This window comes from Schistocerca gregaria, chromosome 4 (genome assembly GCF_023897955.1).
Source record: "Schistocerca gregaria isolate iqSchGreg1 chromosome 4, iqSchGreg1.2, whole genome shotgun sequence".
Lineage (NCBI taxonomy): Eukaryota > Metazoa > Arthropoda > Insecta > Orthoptera > Acrididae > Schistocerca > Schistocerca gregaria.
This window is the reverse complement of record NC_064923.1, coordinates 777,943,813-777,955,048: the sequence shown is the minus strand read 5'-3', so window position 1 is coordinate 777,955,048 and position 11,236 is coordinate 777,943,813. Positions and strand designations below refer to the sequence as shown.

The 11,236-nt window shown below is 44.0% G+C and overlaps 1 non-coding gene across 1 annotated transcript; it reads right to left on the bottom strand.

Moving 5' to 3' along the window:
* Window positions 1-9,723: 9,723 nt before the first annotated feature.
* Trnal-caa (transfer RNA leucine (anticodon CAA)) lies at window positions 9,724-9,798 on the bottom strand. The gene has a single exon. It is a non-coding gene; the product is annotated as a tRNA-Leu (tRNA).
* Between the last annotated feature and the right edge of the window lie 1,438 nt (window positions 9,799-11,236).

The following is an 11,236-nucleotide window of genomic DNA, read 5'->3' as shown; positions in this document are numbered from 1 at the left end:
ATTTCCATATGTAGTTTTAAGTTTTTCGAGAGGACTCCACATGGAAAATCGTATTGAAGGGGTGGAGAAATTCTTAATCAAACTTGTATCCCAAGGCGAGTCTGATCGGAGAGTCGGGTTTTGGCCACGAGACTGACTTTGGCCACGAGGTGTTGGCCCTGAGATCGTGATTACGTATTTTGACCGAGAGACGCAGTCATGGACCCCGGGACGAGAGAACAAGATGGAGATCCTCGCTTAGAGTTGATACAGAGGTGCGCTGGAGGCAGCGCAGCAGGGTCCTGCAGGTGTACGGGGGAGAATTTTCAACTCTGGAGCATAAGCAACCTTCAGCGCGACTTTTCACTACGAGTAGCATTCTTGTTCAGCCCTCAGCAACCACTGTTCGGTTTATGCATACTGCTGTAGCTTGGAACTTTGAAGTGCATAATCACTTTAAACTGAAGTAATTTCACCCATATCGTGTTATCTGTGTTTAAAGTCGAAGGAGTAGCTATTTTTCCACGGACTGCTCTCCTTTATCAACTACACGTACTTTATTTCTTTTTACAGGAGCTTTAATGTAATCAACTTGATTTATTTCTGTTTATGCCGGATGCTATTCTTCTTCTTTCGTAATAAATCTATATTTAACTTGAATTATAATCTCTTAGTTACGAAGGTATCATTCCTTGATCACTTATTAAATTCGTTCGTTAATGTGGAACGTAATAGAAGTATTTTCAAGTGTAATACGTTGTATCAACTTTAGCTTCACTGCTCGGGTCCCAAAATCACTCATGTGCGTATGTGTCCTCCATTGCGTTTAGTGTCACAGTAGTGTACCTGAAGGGTAGAATATTCCATCGCAGAAATTCAGTATAAGTATTCACAAACTGCCACGAGACACGTTGTATAATGTAATTATAGTTTATTCGATTTATTATAGCGGTCACCCTCGTTTCTATGAAAATATCTTCTCAACAGAAAATAATTGTGTAATATGCTACAAAGAAAATGAACAACTGACGATACAGGGCAATGGAACAACCCTCAGACGAAATACGTACGTCTTTTATCACCGTGCGTTCAGTCTGATCTATTAGATTATGGTACGTAACAAATGCAGAAATGTTCCCTTGCAGGTACTGTTCAAAAGGTCTACTATCAGGATCGCCGCAGAGTGTACAACATCGCACCGTCTGTTACTTTAAGCCGGCCGCGGTGGTCTCGCGGTTCTAGGCGCTCAGTCCGGAGCCGCGCGAGTGCTACGGTCGCAGGTTCGAATCCTGCCTCGGGCAGGGATGTGTGTGATGTCCTTAGGTTAGTTAGGTTAAAATAGTTCTACGTTCTAGGGGACTGATAACCACAGATGTTAAGTCCCATAGTGCTCAGAGCCATTTGAACCATTTTTCTGTTACCTTAAACCAGGGCGGCCAAACGCTACACAGTGTACAGACGTGCGGAAGTGCTGCACATGTGCTCACGTGTGCGACAGCGAGCGACAGCGACATCTGTTATTAGACGTGTGTCCTAAATGAACGGACGCGGCTCCACTTCCCTGTGGTACAAGCAAGAGAGCAACATATCCAGTCTCGTTTTCCCCTGGTGGCCGTAACCTTAACAGCGAAGTACTTCGAAATGGCAAGTACAGTGAAAAAGCAAAGGACGGGAGATCTGTGTTGTCAGTCGTTTAAAAATGACTGGGAACGTCAATTCTTTTTTTTTGCTGCCTTTGGTGAAAACTCACAGTTTCCTGTGCCGCCGAATAATAGGCGTTCATTGTAAGTTTTCAATTGAAAGACATTGCAATACATATCACAAAGACGAGTGTAGTGTACTAAACAGTGAAGAACGGCAAGCAAAATTAAATGTCCTTCAGAAAATGGATGAGACACATCAACTCGATTTTACTGTACGTCAAAGTAACTGATACTTATAGAACTCTTAGTTTCTTGTGCTACATTTATATCTGTTTTACTGTACGCTGTACAGTGTACTGTTTTCAATTTTCCACATTGACAACCACACTAAATCTTCACTGCGAGCAAGTTTTAAAATCGCGTTAAGAATTGTACAATCTGGGAAACCCTTTTCCGAAGGAGAGTTTGTGAAAAGGTGTCTGATTAATGCTGCAGAACTTGTGTGTCCCACGAACGTTAGCAGGTTTCAATAAATCAGTCTATCCTAACAGTGACAAGACGTATCAGTGTTATGGCCGGCGATTTGCACAGGCAGCTAATAAATAAGGATAAATACTTCGTTGGTTTCTCTGTTGCGCTCGATGAAGCAACAGATCTTACAGATACAGCCCAGGTTGTTATATACACACGAAGTGTCGATGACGAACTTTGTGTAACAGAGGAGCGGCATCTGTGCGTAGAAACATGCACTGCATGAACGCTGACGGCTGCGCCGTGCACGCTGTGACCCGGAAGTTGCACATGTGCAAGAGCACCGCACGCGGGCAGAATTTCTGGCCGGCCCTGCCTTAAACGCTCAAGAGTTACAGGATTTCGGAGTACCATTTAAGGGCCTGCGAAACTCTAGCGACATGGTTAGCGCAGTTATCAATCGGAGTCTTGTATACTAGGCCCCAGAAAGGGAATTCACTGGTGTCAATTCATTATTCTAATTTCTGGCGACCATACTGCTCATGGAACAGAACCACTGTGAACAATTCAGGTTTTCGTCCAAACGCTACTTAAATGTGTTTCCTAGCATCCAGTGCGAAATGTGCCGACACCACGTTACGTTGAAGCCACACAAAGTCACGACATCACAGCGGCACATCTTGCAGGAACTGTGGGACAACCTGTTGAAGGAACGTTTTGTGTAAGACTCCGTTCAGTGTACCGAGAAGTAGGTAACTTCCAGTCATAAAATGAGTGACAGCATCAGCCCATACATTCACGGCAAACGTATGTTGATAGGATCGTCAGACCAGTGAGTGTGGATTATCGGCTTACCTTACATGGCTATTCTTCCTGCTGATGATGCGTCGCTTTTAAAAAATAGTCTCTGTAAGCAATACGAAAGAAACAAAATTCAGATTATTTTGGTCATCGCCATAGAGACCAATTTTCGAATGACACTTTCGAATGGAGAGTCCGTTGGCTGCAATGATTGCGCCTTCTGTGCTTGATGCGGGTGCAAATGGTTGTTGATGAGAGACTTGTGCTTGATGCGGGTGCAAATGGTTGTTGATGAGAGACTTGTGCTTGATGCGGGTGCAAATGGTTGTTGATGAGAGAGTAGAAATGTTGATTGACTCGTGTTTAGAGGTCGTGCAACACGCCCATTACTAGACGCATGACTGTCGTTGTTCTCGTATAGCACATTTCCTTCCATATCGAGCTTTGTGGCATGCTTTACACAGCGAGTTCCATTCCAACACGGAAATAGCCAGTACCTCATTGAGCAGCTATTCCACTGAATTCAGTGAATCCTTACACGAGGTTTACATCAGCCAACTCTTCATTAGTGAACCTATCCATAGATTAGTCATGTGTCACTGTTAAAGCACAACTAACAGTACCGGTAAACAAAACCCTACACAGAACCGAGCAGTAACGGATACAAACTTGGAAGCGAGGTACGGATGGCATTACTGTTGGCAACAGCATGTACCGTGATCCAATGTTAACAAGACGCAAAGTGCATACCGACGGGGTTTGCTCTGTTGTGCCCTGTTTCTGTGCCATACAGCTACGAAGTTAACTGGTGAAAGAAGAGAAACAAAATGTAACAAGTGTACAACTTTCTGTCGGAGAATAGGTTTCTCTTACACCCAAATTCACATAAGGTACACTATGTGATCAAAAGTATCCGGATATGAGTAAGGAATTCGTGGCGGCCTCCATCGGTAATACTTGAATTCAGTATGGTGTTGGCCCACTCTTAGCGTTGATAACAGCTTCCACTCTCGCAAACATACATTCAGTCAGGTTTCTTGGGGAATGGAAGCCTTTTCTTCACGGAGGATTTCACTGAGGAAAGGTATCGATGTCTGTCGTTGAGGCCTGCCACGAAGTAGAAGCTCAAAAACATGCCGAAGGTGTTCTACAGGATTCAAGCCAGGATTCTGTGCAGGCCAGTCCATTACAGGGATATTAATATCGTGTAACCACTCAGCCACAGGCCGTGCATTATGAACAGGTGGTCGATCGTGTTGAAAGATGCAATCGCCATCCCAGAATTGCTCTTAAACAGCGTGAAGCAAGAAGGTGCTTCAATCATCAGTGTAGGCGTGTACTGTGATAGTGCCACGCAAAACAACAAGGGGTGCTAGGCCCCTCCACGAAAACCACTACCACACCATAACACCACCGCCTCTGAATTTTGCCGTTGGCACTAAACATGTTGAAAGACGTGGCTCACTTAGCATTCACGATACCCACTACCTTCCACCTGGTCGCCGCACCGTGTACCGTGATTCGCCACAGCACACAACGTTTCTCCACTGCTCAGTCGTCAAATGTTTACGCTGCTTACTCCTAGCGAGGCGTCGGTTGGCATTTACTGGTATGATGTATGGCTTATGAGCAGCAGCTCGACCATGGAATCCAAGTTTTCGCACCTTCCGCCTATGTGTCATAATATCTGATGCAGTTTGGAATTCCTGTGTGATGGTCTGGATAGATGTTTGCCTATTACACACTGCGACCCTCTTCAACTGTCGGCGGTCTCTCTCAGTAAACAGAAGAGGCCGGTCTGTACGCTTTTGTGCTGTACCTTTCCCTTCACGTTTCCTCTTCAGTATCACATCGGAAACAATGGACCTACGGATGGTTAGTAGTGTGGAAGTCTCGCGTACAGACGTATGACACAAGTGACAGACAATGACCCAACCACGTTCGAAATCCGTGAGTTCCGCGCAGCGCCCAATTCTGCTCTCTCACGATGTCTAATGACTACTGAGGTCGCTGATATGGAGTAGCTAGTAGTAGGTGGCAGCACAAGGCACCTAATACGAAAAAGTATGTTTTATGGGGTGTACGGGTACTTTTGATCACTTAGTGTACCTCTGAATAACCTCTGGAAGTTTATCGGCGGGGTTCTGGTTCACAACACATATGTCACATACAGTAATCATTTGCTACGAATTGTAAGGAAAGCTTTCCTGAACAGTTCCTTCGAATACATGTATCAGTTTAACTTGTTACTAGGTTGACGTAGTGTAAGGTGGCATGCAGTGGCAGTAGCATTATTAGTTGTAGGTGGACGTGAAAGTGAATCGATTGTTTGGCTGAGTGAGCCTGCTGTTGGCAAACGGTTGTCGGTGGCTGGAAGCAGGATCTGAGCAGACCGCTCGCGCTGCACAACTGGTCGGGATCTGCATTACTCAGACTCATATTTTAGTCCACTCACACCTCTTAGCATACGCGCTAAGCAGTAGAAAATGCAGCTGAGTTCGAATAGCTACTGAAGTAGAATTAACTTCCGAAATCCGATTTTAACATAGTTTTCCTAAGCTCTTACGTGGACGTTAGCAAATGTTACCATCTAGGGAATAAAGTTTAATGTGGCAAAGTAATTTAATGCAGAAACATTGAGTCTTTCACAGTACTCGTACTTACAAAACCAATAGATCATAAAAATTGCACTACGATACGTTCGTAATCTAGTCGTAAATAGCCTTGTAGAGTGTATCAAAGCAACATTATTAAAGACTCAAAATATAGAATGTACGTAGTGCAGCTGGAATGGTGTATTTACTGTCAGAATAAACACATAGCATTTACCAGTGACGCGATTAACGTGGGCCCCCCGGTTTGTCAAGTAGCAAACAGCAGGAGTAGGATTTCAATACGCTTTGAACTGCAGAGTTGTGAGAGGACATTGGATAAGAGCACGATAGCACGCAATGACGCTATTGCACCGTGCTCCATTGGCACACGGCCAGTGAGTTAATTATCTGTGTGCTGCTGGTAGAGAAGGGATAAAGTGCTCCATAATAGGCTCTCCGCCCTTCACCGGAGTATGGGAGGAGGGCAGGGTATAGCCTCCTCACATGAACCCCCCCCCCCCCCGTCTCTCTTATGATTGCATTAGGATACAGTTGGAACTGTTGTTTAGAACCGAGAGAATCATTTCGCCAAACATTGTAATTCAGAGCAGGGAGCAATTGCTACCTCCTACTTCTACTATCCGTACGTTTCTGCTCTCATCGTACTGGTTGGTGAGGTCTGTGTTCATTACACGCAGTTGGTGTTTCCTGGCAGTGCAACATTTTCATTGAGCAATTTTTTACATGGGCTTTGCTTGAAACTTTAGAAGAAGAATGAAGAGATACATTCTTTGGCACAAATTATATAAATATTTGTCTTTAAAATTTCAGTATTTTTGATCGCTAAAATAATCTAGAAACTTTTCTCACTCTCGCGTTAGTACCACGAGAACGTGGGTTTGGTTAAATCAGTTTTTCAGCCGGTGACAACCCTGGTTCATGACAGTTTTTGGCAAACCAAACGTAGTCGTTAAATGATTGATCAGGTGTACGTGGGCGACCAATCACACGCTAACTGTGGGTTTTGTTCCCGTCGCCAACTGGTGTTGAGTGAGTGTGACTGCTGGCAGTTGTGAATAACGATGCAGAGTGTTCGGTTCTTCATCCACATTTCACTGATCAATTCTGGGATGCCAATTCTTGAATACCATTGAGCGTTACCTGTTCTTCCGGCCCCTAAGAAAGCGCAGGCCACGAATCAGGATCGCGAGGCGTGCCTGCGCACTCGTGCCATAGCGCTCGGCCTCTTCCCGCAGCCACGACGCGCTGTCTGAGCGCGAGGGGGGCCGGGAAGGGGAACAGGGGGAAACTGCAAATGTGCAGCTATTAAAAAACCGTGCAGTCGAACTGCGTACGATTTGGTTTCATGTTCCACATTTCGCAACAGCGTGCATCACAAATAAAGAAACTTCTCAGTATTATTTAATTCTTTTTGGCTCACTGTACACATAATATAATTTTGATGTGGTACAAAATTGCATACCGACAACCGCAGACAATTTAACAGATTTTCGCACTCAGGTTTCAAAGTGACCGCTATATTTATTTTCATGTTCAAGAAATGGGCAGTCACACCAATACAGGGCATCACTGAAGTCACTAGCTATTTCCATGAAGACGCTAATTGTTTTTTCTAGTTAGCCGAGCGGTCTGAGGCGCTTCAGTCATTGACTGTGCGGCTGGTCTCGGCGCAGGTACGATTCCTCCCTCGGGCATGGGTGTGTGTGTTTGTCCTTAGGATAATTTAGGTTAAGTAGTGTGTACGTTTAGGGACTGATGACCTTAGCAGTTAAGTCCCATAACATTTCACACACATTTCAAAATTTTGTTTTTTCTTGTGTCTTCCGACCTTAGTCTGATGCAGGTTCTGCATTATCTTGAGGATGAGGATTTCACCTGCCGTCCGGTGATGTTTCATCACCTCCTGGACTCCGAAGAGAAGGAGCATGTACTGCACATACATTCTCTGATGAAGACCCATTCCACGTTTATGTGAAAGCGCACAGACACAACCGTCGAATATGGGCATATGAAGAACCACATGAGGTGTTGGAGTGGGTAATTGATATAACGAAAATCAGTATTTGGTAGCACATGACAAAAGCAAAACTGTATGCCTCATTTTTCTTCCCCAAAATGTCAATAACAGGTAGCATGTACCTTGACATCTTACAACTCTTCCATTGACAGCAACTTCAGGATAATAGCATATGGGATACAGTTGTTTTTCAGCAAGATGGTGCGCCTCTACATTTTGCTTACATCGTCCCTGATAACCAGGACAGAATCTTTCCAGCACGTGGATAGACTTTTTTGCATGGGGGTACAGCAAATCCACTGTGTACAGTAGCAAAGTGAATGGTCTGGGTAATCTACAGAATCGTATCAGAAAAGCAGCACACCACGTAACTCTGGAAATCTTAAGGTCTGTATTTCGTTCCACTACTGAAAGATGGAATATGTGTTTTGACCTATAGGGCGATCATGTAACAAACCATGCGTAAAACTTCACTATAAAACTGATTTTTAGTTACTGTCGTCTTTCATTGAAATTGATAGTGACTTTAGAGACACCCTGCATGAGTTACTTTTCCAAACTCATTGTGGAGATACGAAAATTCCTACCTCAGGAAAGCGACGTAGACTGTCTGGACAGTTTTAATGCAAAAGGATTTGTAATTAAAACGGAAATTCTAGCATGTCGATCATCAGAACATAAACAACGGTGGTTTTAGCTGAAACGGCAAAAGGTGTAGAAAACATCTCTAAAAGAGATATAAGTCTGACAGTGTCCTCAAAACGTTATGGAAACTACCCTTGTAATTCTTGCAAGGCCACAATGAGTTCTTCAGACCTCGCTTTTCGTTTAACGGCAGTGAGCTTAGAGAACTGGACTGTGTTCCTCATGATATACTTCTATAGCGCTATTTTCTTTTTAAATGCATCACTATCAAATGAGGGACAAATCGTTTCTCACCATGCAGTGTGTTACTGTGGGCAGTGTGCAGTCGAGTCTACTTACAATCTACGCCTACATTCCATTTCGAATGTTCTAATTTTCGTTCCTAAGTCCGTTCTCCTCCATAAATTTTACAACAGCGAGTTGTAGAATGTTAGCCGACATGCTTTGCAGTAGTACATAAAGTCACCATTCTCTTCGTTCAATGTCATTAAAAACTGTTGTAAATGACAGAGCAATATTTTCTACTATTCATATCACTAATTTCCTAACATGCTCAAAGCCTGCAATTTAGCACAAACTGCTCCTTTGTGTTCTGAATTTCATTGTCAAATAAATGCTTAACTTCGTTCGGCATAGTATTGTAATAAAGATACATAGAAAATCTGTGGTAGCCATCGCTTTTTATATATTGAGAATTTTCACCCCTCTCCTCTGTCATCCCCCTCAATTTTTAAAGAGTTGTGACGATAGGTCGCTAGATGGCCTCCTTCTTTGTAAACAGCCACTGGACCTGTGAACGTCCTTCATGCCACGAGCAAACAGCGAAATACAAACACCGAGATTTCCAATATTTCCACAACCCTATTACATAAACGCTCACTGTAAAGAAACTGCACAGATAACTAACAAGATGATAAAAGCTGCGGTGACAAAACAACCATATTTTTCATATTATACGTGTGGAGTATAGTAAGAAGGACACATTACTAAATTCATCGGTGATATGGGAGTATAAAGGAACTGAAGAAGGATACACGGAGTTGTCACCTACATCTGAGATAGGGTGACAGGGTTCGTCCATGTTGGTTTATTTCCATAGCACATTTTGCAGTGGGTGAGAGAAATCTAGAATGTGCTGGCCAGGACAGTAGTAAGAAACGATGACAGGACACCAGGGACAGCAGGCAGCCTTACTTTGTCTTGTTAGAACATACCGCCATGGAGATCTCAAAGTTAGGGCATAGCCATAGATCCTAACATATATATTTAATGGAAGCTTTTTAGGCGTTGGGTCCATATGAGTATGAGGAATAGATGATGCCACGGTCGTGATCCTTGCAGCCTTCACCCAAGCAGAACTGGGAACCGTTTGAAAAGAGGACACGATGCCACTACTTCGTCCCTTGCTGCCGCTCGCCACACCTCTGCTGACACGTAAAACAAAGCCACAGCGATGACTGGTTGCTGGGCGGACAGGTCGTGACTAGAATGAGATTTTCACTCTGCAACGGAGAGTGCGCTGATATGAAACTTGCTGGCAGATTAAAACTGTGTGCCGGACCGAGACTCGAACTCGGGACCTTTGCCTTTTGCGGGCAAGTGCTCTACCAACTGAGCTACCCAAGCACGACACGCCTCGTCCTCACAGGTTCACTTCTACCAGCACCTAGTCTCCTACCTTCCAAACTTCACAGAAGCTCTCCTGCGAACCTTGTAGAACTAGCACTCCTGAAAGAAAGGATATTGTCGAGACATGGGGGATGTTCAATGAACGAGAGTTTCACTCTGCAGCGGAGTGTGCGCTGATATGATAGTTCTGCAAGGTTCGCAGGAGAGCTTCTGTAAAGTTTGGAGGGAAGGAGACGAGGTACTGGCAGAAGTAAACCTGTGAGGACGGGGCGTGAGTCGTGCTTGGGTAGCTGAGTTGGTAGAGCACTTGCCCGCGAAACACAAAGGTCCCGTGTTCGACTCTCGCTCCGGCACACAGTTTTAATCTACCAGCAAGTTTCATTCCGTGACTACATCGCACTGTCAATGTGGCTAGAGGTCTCGCTGCTAGATGGTCCATCTCCTGACTCAAGTTACTCGACAGTGCTGCATGATGCCACACGATCGTGCAAACAAAGTTTCTATATATGCGGCGATGACACACTGTACTTACAAATTGCGTTATGTCAAGTTAGGTTGGCTGTACTGCAACAGCGATGTTGTAGTAGCAGCCTCTCTACATATAGCTAACGATACAGATTTCCGTTCCAGGTCGTAATTGTAAGCAATAACAGTTTGTAGAAGAATTCGTTTTTGAGTTGCTACCACAGTGACAGGGAATAAACAACCACATAATAATTGGGATGTCACTATAACAAAGCACACGCTTTCAACTACGGAGCAAAGAAATACAGGAAGTAAGCATTTTTGGTGACCAATCTCTTGAAAACAATTCATATTCACAAAGTAATTAATAACCGAGATGGCAGCTTGTCACTGTAGTTTTTATAATGACAATTACGCAACAAATAACACACATTCGTAGCTTTTACTCACCAATTTACGGCGACAATCGCACAACTCCATCCAGCTCCCCATCGTCCTGCTGCCGGAATCAGCTGTCCTCATCGTCATAATAACCAAGAGAAGTCATTAGGTGTTCATTGTCAGTGATGCTTTCCATTGTCTACGTTGGTAGAATATGTTTCTAGATCTGCCCGACCTTTTTACTCCACTCCGCTACATCTGCAGTAGCAAGAGCTCTACGATCAGCCTTTCCATCTCTGTTACTGTAAAGTACTTGTTATTGTTCCTTACGTATGCGTGCTAATCTCTCCATACTAGCTCAGTGTGGTTGAAATGGCTGTACTATGATGGCAGTGTTATTATAGTATTATGCTGCTGCTCGTCGATATCATCTGCTACATATGTACGGGTCGTAGGCAAGTGAATATAGCAAAAGATTCGTCACGCCCATATTCGCAACAATATTTCGTGCCTTAACCACTGCACCGTAACTCCTTTGAGGTCGTTTGTGGTTGGAGTTTTGTCCACTACATCTGTTTAGAAAAACGGTT